The sequence below is a fragment of the Mytilus galloprovincialis genome, chromosome 4, assembly GCF_965363235.1.
Source record: "Mytilus galloprovincialis chromosome 4, xbMytGall1.hap1.1, whole genome shotgun sequence".
In the NCBI taxonomy this organism is placed as follows: Eukaryota; Metazoa; Mollusca; class Bivalvia; order Mytilida; family Mytilidae; genus Mytilus; species Mytilus galloprovincialis.
In genome coordinates, this window is record NC_134841.1 from 61,192,635 (window position 1) to 61,205,819 (window position 13,185).

General features: G+C 31.7%; 1 long non-coding RNA gene across 1 annotated transcript; it reads left to right on the top strand.

Annotated features, from left to right (window-relative positions):
* The first annotated feature begins 250 nt into the window (after positions 1-250).
* LOC143072616 (uncharacterized) lies at positions 251-7,260 on the top strand. Its single transcript, XR_012977256.1, has 5 exons — positions 251-700; positions 1,768-1,837; positions 2,415-2,480; positions 4,518-4,602; positions 6,805-7,260. It is a non-coding gene; the product is annotated as an uncharacterized LOC143072616 (long non-coding RNA).
* The last annotated feature ends 5,925 nt before the right edge of the window (positions 7,261-13,185 follow it).

Here is a 13,185-nt window from a genome sequence, read left to right on the forward strand (position 1 = left end):
TTTATGTTGCTCAAAATTAGGGAAAATTTTCTGCGAAATCGTCAGGTATCGTGAAAAACCCCAAAATTCACCAAGAAAAGCCATGGGACCATATATATTTGAGTGCGGTAAAATCACAAATAGATATCGAGCTTCAATTAGAAAACAACAGATTTTCCGTAATTAGTTTAATGAAAACGCCTTTTAAGGAGATAATTGCTAAAAATAGCATTGCCGGCAACGGGGCCACCATTTAGTACGTTATATCCATAAAGTGCAGACGAAATGCAGACACTGATAAAACCATCATAATGTTGGTAAAAATAAGATATATCAAGGTAGATACTATGGAGTGCAGTTTCTCTTCAAAGTTTGTGGATCGTGATGAACTCATTTAACCTCTTGCAAAACACTGAAACAGTTGAAACACAGGCAGTACATTCCAAATATTTGCCATTTTGTCTGAGAATGGTCTAAAACCACCAGTAGCTCTAGATCTTCACATCAATATTGTATATTTTACCAGCCCTTTCAATTAAATGAAGAAAAAAAAACAATTCAAAATATGCACGTCGCATGTTATGCCAACAAAAAGTTTTCATCCAGATATTGACCACATCAAGGATTCTGGACTCAAGTCGTTACCTTACAGAACTAGCCTAAACTAGCAAGCAGTGGACCAAAGGAAAGGATTTTATTCATCTTATTAACTAGACAGAATGTGAGTATTGGAAATAAAAAGAACTTGACATGACCTCCCCCTGTTCCCCCTTTTAAAGTTTTGATTAGTTTATGTAATTTTTAAATTTTCATTATTATCAGTCATTATTGATTATTTGTTGAACATTCCCAATTACTAAGACAATGCAAACATGTCTTTTAAGGGAAAAAAGGAGCACTTTCTATGTATTAAATTAGTTTCAAAACAGATTTTTAATTGACCTTCTTTCATGATTGTAAGAATTGGGGTCCTTTAATTTGTTATGTATCATTTACTTTTTACACATTTTCTATATTTTTAAAACAAATACTTATTCTGTACAATTCTAAGAAAAATGATTTTATAATTAAAATTTGGATTTCTGTAATAATTTGATTTCTTTTTAATGTTTGTCCTTCATTCTGTGATTAATAATCTACATTGTATTATTACATGTACCTTATTATTTTGTTTTCCACAGTTACTCTTCTTACTTTTGCATCCCATTATTATTTTAATTATGTGTGCTTATTTATCTCCAATCATAATGTTCATAATTATTTTTTAATTCAATAATTATTCTTTGTTTGATAAACACTATTAAGCCCCTATATTTTATGTCACCTGTAAAACAATCATTGATACTATTTTTAAAATTGACTATTTACATTCCCCACTCCCCATTTGCATTCAATATCCGCCTTCCCACCCCTGACCCAAGATTAGATGTGTATTCACTATCCCTCCTCCCCCACCCTGAGATTTGATAGGGTTTTTAAAACATCCTAAATAAGGACTCAGGAGTATCTTTTAACAATGTTTTGAAGCTGTAAATAACCAGCTTCCACAAAAAAGTTAAATTGAAAAAAAAATATTCTAGAAAAAATTGTATAATGATAGAAAATAGATGAGTACTCTGTTGAACATCTATGTATGGTTAAGTACCTTTCACTTAAACAAATGTATAATTGGTATAATTGGTATGCAATATTAATAAATCTTGAACAGCAATTCATGTATAGATTAACACAGAACTTGTTTCAATGTTTTACTGTAGTTTTATAAATAATTGCTATCATTTTTTCCAGCATGTTGTACTTTGTTTCTAAAGAAAATAAGAATAGATGTCAATGATGCAGTACTTGAAGGGGAAATGAGGTAATAATAATATATTGTTTAAAAGTAATCCTTGTATCTTCACAAAAGGTTCAGCATGTGTTTAGTAATAATATTATGATATATGTCATTCCCAGGATAGAGACTCATTGCTACATTCGCTGAGTCAGGCAGGCTAGAAAAAGAATTATATTGGAGAGTCTTATCCTTTTCACAAATGCACCTAATTTATTTAACAAATGATACTATAACTGTATGTTTTTGTCTATGAAAAAATAAGCATTTTAACAAAAATTAAAAAACTTATTTGCTGTTTATATTGATGATTTTTATTTTTATTCTCCATTTAAATAAGCTGTATCAATTTAATTGTTGTGTAAATCATTATAATTCTTACATAATCAAAAATATAAATTTACTTCCACTATAGAAAATATTTTGTTAAAAAGCTAATGCCTTATATATTTAGTAAGATACAGTGATTGAATATGGAGGGAATTAATTGCTGTTTAAATTTATATTTTGCTATTTAATTTTTATTACAAGAAATTATTTCAGCTTACTATAGATGCTGTTAGTATTTAGATCCTGTTAGTATTAATTAAAATTTATTTTAAAGATAAAATCAACAAGAAGAAAAGGGAATCTGCCAACATATCAAGAAAAGATGGAAACAACAGAAGATGTATGTTATCAGACCACATTAACCCACTTTAGCAATTTTTTTATTCTTCCAAAATAATTTGGCAAATAATTTATCCCTGTATTTCCCCAGAACAATCCATTTAAGAAAATTCTATTTATACTATGAACTTTAATAATTAACTTTGTATTTTATGCAATTGCTGAGCAATGCTATCTAACATCAAGACAGATTCAGATTCAATATTTTATTATAGTCTCACTACTTGAAATACATAAATATACAGTACATACAGAGTATATACACAATATAAGACAGCCAATATTCAACTATAAAATACAAGTACCAAGACATCTAACATAAGGGATAATTTCCATTTAACAAAGTTCCATAACTCATCAGTTCAAAGGTAAAATTTGTCACAATCAGAAGTGCTGACATCCATTATTCCTAAGGTTGTGTAATCATTGTAATAAATCTTCCATTCTCAATTTTATTCATTTAAAGAAATTTTATCAATGCAAACTGTTAATGAAAAGGTGTACAGAAAGCAAATGTTATATACTGAGTGCCAATGAAAACGCAACACTTTGTTTTTCAAAAATAAAATTTATATTAGAAATAATAATCTTTCAAAATGAATTGTTCTTGAAAATTAACAATTTTAACAATAGATCGATATCAAACAAAAATGTTTCCTTGTCATCTTTCAGGCGCAATAGGTAAACGAAACATCCTATGTCGAATCATCAACTCACAGTCCTAACAAAAAATGTTTCAACCCCGTGGTGCAGCGCAATCTCGACAACGCCGTGGAATTGATCATCCCGGACGTTTAATGTTATCCCGAGGAATGTTTCTCCACTTGTCCCGCAAAGAAAACTCAAGCTGACTTTATGATATTGGTGGTGGTTTTCATCGTCTAAACCATGTCAAATCTGATGCAAAATTTGCTCGATCGGACTAAAATCCGACGAAAAGCATGACTTTTGGCCAAGGCGGGTGCTAAATGTCTATGTAACCACCACTGACGGTTATTTGATACATAATGAATGATTTTTGGTCTACAGAACTCAATGTTTACGCCAGACGGCCGTTTAGATAACACTAAGGAAAGACTGTGGTGCTCTTTAACAATTTCTGCGCAAATGGTGCTTTACTGAAACTGCTCCAAAGGTTCTACCGTGACCACCATTGAACTCTCGTGACCTTTGGACAGCCATCAGAGTCGATATCGGATATGTTAAAGACCAAATGTATCGGTCTTGCTGAGCGTTTCTTTGCGTTTTGTACCCCGGGATGTGACTTATCATTAAATGATCCATTTTGGTTGAATTTGTGGATGATTGGTGTTATTGTAGGCGCTACAACTTCAGTCTTCTCGTAATTGTATGCTGTGAAAGGCTTCATTGGATCATGCCCAAAACTGCATGTCGCTGGTTGTCAGAAAGTCCTGGCATTTACTCAGATGTTTATTGCAGTTTCTTAACAATAAGGGCGGGAAAATTCATGACATTAGCCAAGCTTTAAATGACAAAATCGTGAAAATGGTGCGTATGTTGAAAAGCGGTGATCTCGGTTTATGTCCGTTCAAAATAACCCTTACTTCGCATTTGTTCCAAAAATCACTCAACCGTAAAATCGTCGACAATTGTCTTAAAAGTCATTTTCAACCAACTATATAAAGTTCTAATATAAATAAAATAAAAATTTTAAGATTTTTTTCAAAAAACAAAAGTGTTGCGTTTTCATTGGCACTCAGTATATCATAAAGTGATTGCATAGAATTGAATCCCTAGAAACTATTTGCAAAAATAAAATATTTTGTTGCTGTATAATTGCCAATGAAAAATATCTCTACTAGAGATCAAAGAACATAGAAGCAAACAGTATAGGTCAGCCATGATCGCTCAGAGTCAATATTGTATGTGCCCATTACTGAGTTTTATTGTAGTTACAAATATTCCTCTGTTTTTTTTTAAACTTTTCAAAACCAGATTTATATGACATATTCCTCAGAATTAAACAGGGGAAATAGCAATTTAACATGAAGTCATCAGGAACCTTTTTATTTTTCAGAGTGTCAGATGTTACAGGCTGAGGCAAGAATTTAAGTGAATGAAACAGCATCACTTCTAAAAGTAGCATGGAATTTTTATCACAGGTATTATTTAGACAGACAGATTGAGAAGTGTTTTGCCATGTAAATCAACAACAACAGTTTCTCAATCAATATTTTGAAATTGTGTTTAAACATTTTACTCAACCCCCACAAACTAGCTATATATAGGATCGCCCTTCTTTTGGCAAAAGGGGGGGGGGGAGAATTTATCTAATAAACAATCTTTTTGTCCAGTTCCAGTCAAAATCATTTGGTAATCTATACTTAATACCAATTTTAGTTGGTTACAAGTAATTATAACATCAATTGGCCAAAATTAGGGCCAAATTTTTCTTTTAATCAGAAATATCTATGCAATAGGGAGAAACATGACTCAGAAACAATACTTTTCTATTACTTTGTATGAATTGCTTATTTCTTGACCCATTTTAATGTGATTTTATTCTTGAATTTTGGGGCTTTATTAATGTGCTGAATCTAAACATGTATTAAGTTTTGGAATTTTGGATCCCATTTTCAAATTGGTCCATTGAGGGTCCAAAATTAAACTTTGTTTGATTTTATCAAAAATTGAATTATTAGGGTTCTTTGATATGTCAAATCTAAATGTCTATTTAGATTTTTATTTATGGGTCCTGTTTTCAAATTGATCTACATTAATAAGGTCCCAAGGGTCCAAAATTAATCTTAGCTTGATTTTATCAAAAATTTAATTTTTGAGGTTCATTGATAAGCCCAATTTAACTGTGTATTTCAATTTTTTATTTTGGGTCCAGTTTTCAAATAGGTCTACATTAAGGTCCAAAGGGTCCAAAATTAAACTTAGTTTGATTTTTACAAAAAAAATAATTTAAGGGGTTCTTTTACATGCTGAATCTAAGCATGTATTGTGATTTTTGGCCCTGTTATCAAATTTATCCATATTGAGGTCTAAAGGTTCCATAATTTAACTTTGTTTGATTTCATCAAAAATTGAATTCTGGGGTTCTTTGATATGCTCAATCAAACTGGGTATTTAGATTTTTGATTTTGGGTCCCATTTTCAAATTGGTCTATATTAAGTTCCAAAGGGTCCAAAATTAAACTTAGTTGGATTTTAACAAATATTGAATTCTTGGGGTTCTTTGATATGCTGAATCTAAACATGTGTTTAGATTTTTTATTATGGGCCCAGTTTTCAAATTGGTCTACATTAAGTTCCAAAGGGTCCAAAATTAAACTTAGTTTGATTTTAACAAATATTTAAATCTTGGGGTTCTTTGATATGCTGAATCTAATCATGTGTTTAGATTTTTGATTATGAGCCCAGTTTTCAAGTTAGTCCACATCAAGTTCCAAAATTTAATTTTGTTTGATTTCAACAAAAATTGAAATCTTGGGGTTCTTTGACATGCTGAATCTATTTAGAGTTTGGATATTGAATCAAAATAGCTTAATTGTCAAATGTTTAATCACAATCCAAATTCAGAGCTGTATCAAGCTTTGTTCCATCTATGCAAATTGGTTAAAGCATTTTTATATGCCCGGGACGTATTTTGGTATATAAATGTCCTCTGTCTGTCTGTCCGACTTCAATCATGTCCCACCGTAACTTGAGGAGGACTTATCCAAATTTCATGAAACATAATATAGTTGTTTCTTATAATGGTCAAATGATCTGTATACCTTTTGGTGAAAATAAGATTAAATTGTTTTGAGTAACAGGACTTTGTAACTAAAACAGGGGTGTGGTTTTTTTTCACATGTTGAGCCGTATCTCAAAAACGATTTATGATAATTGCTTTACTTTACACACTTCTTAGTTATATTAATCTAAAGATCTGTCTACTTTTTGGTGATGATTCAAAATGTTTATATTTTAGAGTTATTGAGTTTTTTGGTATAAAAGGTTTTTTTTCCACATGTTGCGCTGTATCTCAGAAAATATTGATGATTACTGCATAAAACTTACACACAAGACGAAGGGTGTATCATGCGCTCATGGCACAGCTGTTTATTAAGTTCATGTCCGACATGTTGATGACCGATAGACAAACAGACAATGTTATGCCATAATAGTCCTATAAATGATGTATAAAAAGTGCATAAATAATGCACCCAAAAGTTAAACATGAGAGAAACAAAACTATCTTTTGAATTTTGTGTAAGCATCAATCATTATGAAAAAAATATTTAAACTAGTAAAAAATGCTTATACCTCATATTTGATTAAGTTTGTAAAATAAAATACTTTCTTTTTTTTAGAAATAACCCAGCAGTTTCCAGATTATGAATGAATTTCACCATGTTAATGAACTTTTACTAGCAGTTTAAGGATGAGGTGTTTTTCAGAAGAAGAAATGAGTTCCTAGAATATGTATTCTAAAAGTTCCAAATCTGTTTATTGTAATAGATTACTTGAAATAACGAAGAAAATTATTACAACTGTTTTTCCGCAAAATATAGAAGATGTCCTTCATTCACTGACAATGTAATTGAGTTCTAATAACCAGGAACAGAAACCTCAAGTATTACCAAAAGGTTCATTTGGTTCTATAGTTGATTCATTGGAAAAGACTGAATCTTAGCGCCACAAAAAAATACTTTCATTCAAGACACAGACCATGTTGTATAATCAAGTTTCTCAGATGCTTCCAGACATAACTGAGAATAAATCTTATGTGACATCTAGCTGCAAAATAAAACTGATTTCAAGTTTTCTGTTGATCTCTTTTGTTAATGCCAATTCTTTTGTCATAGTCGCATCTCAAGATGCACCTTTTACCTGTAACCTCTAGAAATTTACCCAACTGTCATACAAGTGAGTGGTTAAGCTAGCTATAAAACCAGGTTTAATCCACCATTATCTACATAAGAAAATGTCTGTACCAACTCAGGAATATGACAGCTGTTATCCATTCTTTTGACGTGTTTTAGATTTTGATTTTGCGAGTTGATAAGGGATTTTCCATTGTGAATTTTACCTTACTTTCATTTTGACCAAATCACTCCTTTCACTTTAAACAATATTTTTTTTTCACATGTTTTACTTATTTCAATATATATAAATATATATATATATATATGCAACTGATAGGACCACTTAAATAGTAAGCATTTCAAAGAAAACAGTAGCCAGAATACTTAGGAAGAAAAACCCCATATGATAATTTTGGAACTCTATTAAAAGACCATGGAAAAAGGGAATTAATTGTGGTCTGAAGCCAACTGCAATGTTCTTTGTAATGTGTTTCCATAGCTACTGATATTGATATTTATTTTGAATAATATTAGTTGTGTATCAAAACAATTCCTAATCAGTATGGTTTTACAAAGTTAAATAAGAAAAACTTTGAAATTGACGAATATAACCACTTACTTTCTTTTAATCTGCACAATGCAATTTCAAGTTTTGCCAAATTTCAGAAAATTTTGAACAATTTTTTTTTCTTAACAAAAAAAAACACACACCCAATTTTTTTCTTGGTAAAAGAGTGATATATGAAGATCATTTTGGAGGTATAACAATAAAATGTGACGTTGGGAAAAAAAAAAATCATTTTGAAATTTACTAAAAAATGCCTTTTTCAGCAGTTTGAAAAAATGCAAAATCGGCACTTTTCAGATACAAGTTTTAATGTTTTGAATGGATTCAAGACAATGTCTGTTTACTTTAATGTGTTATTCCAGACCTTTATTTGTTCAGTATACCTATGATTAAGGCTAAAAATGTATATTTGTTAAAAATAATGAAAGTTGAAAAATGATGCATTTTGAGATTTAGCTACTCTGTTCCTGGGCTTATATATATGGGACCTGTAACCATGGCAACAGAAACCCCAAAAACAAAAATGAAAGTTATTTTTGTTATCAGAGCATCATATGGGCTTAATATTGAAAAGATATTGAAAATCTGTGACATTGGTGTGAACAGTCCCATGAATTTCTTTGGTTTTTACAGAAAATGATATCAAGCCTATCAAGCCAGTCCAGTTCAAAGTACTATCACGTGGTACAATTCTCATTTACATATTATGAATATTTTAAAATTAGCAAAACCACTACTAATTTCTGGCTATGTAACACATAAACAAACGACAACCACTGAATTACAGGCTCCTTACTTAAATAAATGTTCATAACATACTAAATGTATGTTCATATTGAAATTGATAGAAAACCAAAAATTGGGAACTTTGAAAATAAAGGTGGAGGGTAAAAAAAAAACATTTTCCTGTCCCCAATAACCTATGACTTATGATACTTTTGCTGAAATTCTCCAGTCATTCTGTATTTAACAAAATTCTTCCAACAACACTTTACATACTGATACTTTAAACTACGCTCTGAATGTCCGCGATTTCGCGGGTGTGTTCTAGTATTAATTATTTGGAAAACAAAAGGGCCTGGAATGGAGTATTTTTTTAATAAACAGCATTGTCCTATGATAGTTATAAATAAAGTTGAATTCTTTGATTCGCTGTTTTACGTCATGCCGGCTAATAAATTGAAAACTGTACCTATACGCCTTATTTTAAGTCCAGACTTTTAATATTCGTATTGTCATCTTAGAAAGTCATACTGATTTAAATACTACAAGACTGAAGAGGGAACAATGTGACGATTTTTACAGTTTGTTTTATGTTGTGTTATTACACCAGTCCAAGATTAGGGACATTGAGCGCTAACAATCATGTTGAACACGGACGTATTCTATATATATATATACGTCAGTTTCAAAACAACAGCCAGTATTTCATTAGTTATTGTTGATTGATATCTCATGAATTCTGATATTAAACTTGTTTAAGAAACTTGTCGCGGAACCATCATAATTTGTACATATGCGAATGTTCACAATACTCAGATATCTTGTTATTTTTAATTTTAGTTCATTTATTTGCATGTTTAGGAGTTTAGAATGACGTCCATTTTCATTGAACTGGTACATATTTTTGTTTAGAGGCCATCTGAAGGCCGACTTCGGTTGCTGGATTTTCTCGCTGTGTTGAAGACCTATTCGTGGCCTTCAGCTGTTTTCTGCTGTTTGGTGGGGTTGTTGTCTCTTTGACGTATTCCCTATTTCCATTCACAATTTCATTTATGTAAAAACGAATCTAAGGACGTCTTGTCATACCGGTTTTCTCTCATTTACATGCATGATTGATAATTTAGACTAGTTTGAAGATTGAATGTGAACGGTTAATCACTTGGCAGTTCAGGTTCATTGGTACCGTGCAGGTTCATCAATTCATAGTTTCAAAGGCGGCATTCCTTAATAGTTGGTCAGTTGGGGACAGTCGAAGACAAATTTACAACACCACGAGCACAATGAAAAAAGGACGATAAAAATGGTCGGACTAAACCGCCGTATGGTGACCTATATAGTTGTTAATTTCTTTGTCATTTTGGTCTCTTGTGGAGAGTTGTCTCATTGCCAATCATACTGGCCACATCTTCTTTTTTTTTATATATACCTACCTTGAGATAATTTTGATTTTCATTACTGTTGTAAAAGCCATAGGCAAAATCAAACTTTTATGTCTTGGACCAATAGTTGCACTCAGGTTTTAGAACTTTATAATTTAATGCCCATAATTATGTTTTAATAGCTTTTGACATGGAATATGTATTCTGATGGTTATTTAAAGGACTTTGTGAAGCTGCACTAATATCGATATGGCCAACTAAAATTAATTAGTAGATTTTCATCCAAATTTTTGAAAATAATGGGGCGGGTGGGAGGATTTTATTTTTTTTATTTTATTTCATATGAAACCCTTTTGTGACGAGTTCTTCGTATATGCAAGTGTAATAATAAGCTTATATATGAGGAATCTTACATAATATTTCAAATTCTTAAATAAATATATCTAATTGCGGCTTTAAAAACTTAACAACAAAAACGTGTGAGAAATACTCTCTTCAGTTAGACTACCTACACAAAATGTATTTGGGTTTCTAAACAATGGTTTGTATTACCATAAAATGAAGCAAATGCATTGGTATGCAACACAATTATTATGAGAACAGAATAAAATGAAAACTCAGAGAGTGTTGAAAATAATAGGGTTGGTACTTTATATGCAAGATGAAAATATAATTATCATGTAAAACATGAACTTAATAAAAAAAAAATTGTTGTTTAATGAGTCTTTTTAGGTGTATTGGGACATTTGCTGTTTGTCAACATAATAAGACAGCCATGGGTAAAATCAAAGGGCTTGCATAAATAAAATGAGTATGTTAGTCGACTTTTTAAATTCAATAAACGGTCATAAATCTGACAAGTTCGTGCTTGTGTTTCAATATCTATAATTCAGTCATGTTTTCTGTATCAATGGTTTCCACGAATCTGGTGCTTTGGGTATCATTTACAGTTTAAATTTCCTGAGACAAAGTCATTGCATCAATAAAAACGTCCGCAGTTTTCTAATCACAGAAATTTGTGACATACCGCGATTTCCAGTCTTGGAAACAGCGTTTTTTCTCGTAACACCAATATTTCATGTCATTCTCGTTATCAATCTTTACTCTCGGAAGATGATGTTATCATCATAGAGCAGCGGAAAGGTCGACTTAATCATTTTGGTTAGATTTACTCGAGGTACAAAACCGAAATTTGAAACAGGAAGCATTGAATGAAACGAAATTTTAACGGTTACCGGTAACGGGAATGAACAAAATCCGGAAATCGTAAATTTTATAAAATAAAAAAATTCGGGGCGGGGCGATTTCAGAGGGGCGGGCGGGGATGAAAATCTATCAATTAATTTTAATTGGCCTATGGTAGTACATTTTAATGATTATTTTTTAACAAAATGCGCTGCACCAATCGACAAACTTTTATTGAGCAAAACAAATGAAATACTTTTAAAGTCATATTCAAGTTCAAATGGATGGAAAATGAGGATTTAAGCCTCGAGTCCGGGTGCTGATATGTATTATTCTCTAATATTACTTGATAACAATGTCTTTTGCATATTAATATCCTGTAATAGAATCTTAATTCTACAGATTAACTTGAATTTATGAATTTATTCTCTATACTCAATGAAATGGGACATCTGTATTTATCATAGTTTCTAGTGAATCCCAGTTCTTTTCCATTGAATGATAACGATACATTTTTATTTGTCCGGTTATTTGTTCTCTTTTTGTTGGAAATAAAATTGAGAATGGAAATGGGGAATGTGTCAAAGAGACAACAACCCGACCAAATAAAAAACAACAGCAGAGGGTCACCAACAGGTCTTCAATGTAGGGAGAAATTCTCGCACCCGGAGGCGTCCTTCAGCTGGCTCCTAAACAAATATATACTAGTCCAGTCATAATGAACGCCATACTAATTTCCAAATTGTACACAAGAAACTAAAATTAAAATAATACAAGATTAACAAAGGCCAGAGGCTCCTGACTTGGGACAGGCGCAAAAATGCGGCGGGGTTAAACATGTTTGTGAGATCTCAACCCGACCCCTATACCTCTAACCAATGTAGAAAAGTAAACGCATAACAATACGCACATTAAAATTCAGTTCAAGAAAAGTCCGAGTCTGATGTCAGAAGATGTAACCAAAGAAAATAAACAAAATGACAATAATACATAAATAACAACAGACTACTAGCAGTTAACTGACATGCCAGCTCCAGACTTCAATTAAACTGACTGAAAGATTATGATTTCATCATATGAACATCAGGCACAATCCTTCCCGTTAGGGGTTTAGTATCATACCATCATAACATATATGAGAAGAACATAACCTGTGTCATGCCAACAACTGTTTTTAGAATAAATTTGTTTAGTTCCGATGCAAAGACCTTATCATTCCCCCAGTTGGTCATCAAGTGATTTTTCAATAAAGTTAAGTGTAAAATTGAGAATGGAAATGGGGAATGTGTTGCAGAGACAACAACCCGACCAAAGAGAAGACAACAGCCGAAGGCCACAAATAGGTCTTTAACGAAGGAAGAAAATCCTGCATCCGGGGGCGGGCTTCAGCTGGCCTCAAAACAAAAATGTGTGTTAGTTCATTAAAAATGGAAGTCATAATTAACTCCAAAACCTATAAATTAACTAAAATTAAAAATCATACATGACTAGCAAAGGCAAGATGCTCCTTACTTGGGACAGATGCGGCGGGCTAAACATGTTTTGTGAGATCACAAATCTCCACCTATATTACTGCAGCTTACATCTTATAATATTAATCAGTACAGAATTAATCTCAGATTTTTGTTTCTTGAGTTTTGGTTATTTTTCTCCCGTTTGTTTCTGTCGAGAGTTCAATTGATTTTATAGTCTTTTTTTATAGATTTTTATGTACCAGAATGGAAAGGGGCGCCCGCAAACATGCTTAAACCCGACACATTGTTGTCTCTTCTGGCGAGTTGTCTCAATAGCAAACATACCACATCTTATAAGAAATCATTTTTTAAGAATCAATAATATGATAAGCGTTGATTCTTGAAAATGAAACCGTGAGCCCGAAGAGCGAATGCTTTGTTTTTAATGAATCAACGCTTATTCATTGTATTTCTTAAATAGAAGGTATTGTAAGTGAGTTTTAATAACAATACTGGACAAAAAGTAATCATTTTATTTTCAATAATGTGAAATAGCCAATAAAAAATAAAATAAACG